Source organism: Eptatretus burgeri, chromosome 3 (genome assembly GCF_056783735.1).
Source record: "Eptatretus burgeri isolate ZD-2024b chromosome 3, Ebu_testis_v1, whole genome shotgun sequence".
Taxonomy (NCBI): Eukaryota; Metazoa; Chordata; class Myxini; order Myxiniformes; family Myxinidae; genus Eptatretus; species Eptatretus burgeri.
The window spans coordinates 122,578,898-122,581,102 of NC_140963.1; positions in this window are offsets into that span (position 1 = coordinate 122,578,898).

Sequence of the window (2,205 nt, forward strand, 5' to 3'; positions counted from 1 at the left end):
TACAGCTCAAGGCTGCGGGGGCTGAGGGTGCGGCTCTGCGAATGATGCCCTCTGTAGGTTATGGCAGGAATTATTAATTTGTTTTTACATACTATTTATTCATTTATTACAGAATCTAAAAGTACTTTACAGTAAAGAAGATAAAAACATCTAATTTTATGAGAGATTATAAAAACCTGTAGTTATGAGGTTTATGCAAGTTTTAAAGGCAGAGAATTCCAGAGGTGAGGAGTGATGCCCGATCACCAAAAAGTCTTCGTCTCAGTCGGAGGAACAGCCAGATTTTCCTTGTCTGATTGAAGATATCTGCAAGTACCTCCGCCTTGTCTTTCGCATTCATGTGCTGCACCCCGCTGGTTGAGGATGGGTATAATGTTGTTGGAGTTTCTTACTCTTCCTGCAAGTTGCTTTGTTGTCCACCATCATTCATGGCTCCAACTGCTATGATTGTCCAGCTTTGATCTAATTTGGTGGTTATGCGATCGCTTAGCCGTTAGCGCTGTACGTGAAAAGTGGGGTTAAGCAATCGGTTCAAGTCCGTCCGTCCGTCTGTCTGTCTGAAAACGTCAGTTTATGATCGAGGAACATCCTGTTTAAATTGAATCGGTACTTTGGCTCTGAATTTGTCCCAATCGTGTGTGCGCGCAGAGAGGAGCGAGATTTTTAGATCCTCGTGGAGGATCTCCAAGTCTTACTCACGTTGTTGTTCTTGTGGACTTTTTTGTTTCACAGCCCACAGTTTTCATCTAAACTTCCTGAAACTTGGCGTATATATGTAAAATTACCCTGCGCAGACAGTAACCATCTCCGATTTTGAAAATTCCTCCTAGAAAAAAAGTTATGACGTCAAAATATCTCCGCTAATGGAAATCGCCTAAAAAATTATCTCCAAAACTAGGCAAGCTTTTTGAATTTTGTTTGTGGGAATCAAGCCGAGCATTAGCACAGATAATTTATCGCAAACCTGATACATCACAATGACGTCATATTCGTTTTTATTAAGTCATCATTAAGAGGACGAGGATCTTAGCTCATTTGAGCTTGTTTTTTTACTACATGCAATGTCAGTCATGACATTTGTCGGTTAGTAAAGATTTACAATTCCATTAATGTTCTGAGCAGATGTTCCAGGTGGAGCTCGGAGTCAAGGTTCTGGGCACAGCTCACAACGGATGCAGATGTATTCTGGGAAGCCAAAAGCTTCGGTTCTCTGTGAACTTTACAGCTGCTGCAAGCTTACATCAATCTGCAAAGTTTACATGGTGTTGTTAAGCTTATACTGTGTTACGAGGTTCATATTGAGTCATGAGGCCATCAGTGTGACTCTGTCCATTCTACGTTTTATCCACATACACGCGCTACTCGTTAAGGAGGATTAGAGTGGTCAGTGTATCTCTCTATGAAGCTAATTGTAAGACTTCATGTCGTAAGAAAGATTGGAACGAGCCGGGAGGCGACGATGGTTCGCGGGCATTATTGAACAATGCCACGATAGGTACAATTGAGTTAGTGGAAGATTTTGAGGAAGCCCAACCGTAAAAACCTATCTCTTCAGTCAAAATTTACCAAGTCAAATCGGATTTTTTTATATGTTGTAGTTATGGACATTACGCACAGCTGATAGGAAATGAAATTGCAAGAAAAAAATCGAGAAAAAAGTTCAAGTGGGCGTGGCTCCACTCACAAGGGGCGTGGGATGGCCCTCATACAAAAAGACACAACTAGACCATGATATCTAGCTTGTATCCAAGTTTCATCAAGATCGCATCAAACGTCACGGAGCTATGCTCTGGAGAGAGTCACAAACACACACCGACACAACGAAAAAATAGTGGTCACTGCTGGCGCACGCGAACCAATGTATTTTGTACGCGTTTTCATGTAAACTCATTGCACGTCACGTACATTCGTGCCATTTGCATAACGTATTTCGATGCCATTGGAGGTCTGTTTCATGTTAGTTTGATTTATCGTCTTTGATTTCTCGTGGAACTGTAATACATTTCTGAAGTATTGTTGTCACAAAACAAAATCATTCCTTTACAGTTTCATGGAGCTTTTCGGAGCTTTCACGGAGCTTTCACGGAGCTTTACGAAGCAATTAAAGAACTTTCTCGAAGCTTCTTTGGGAATGAAAAAACGGCCGAAGTCTTCTGTATGAACTCCTTGTGTCTATATCTGTGTCCGACATCCAACGAACCTGCG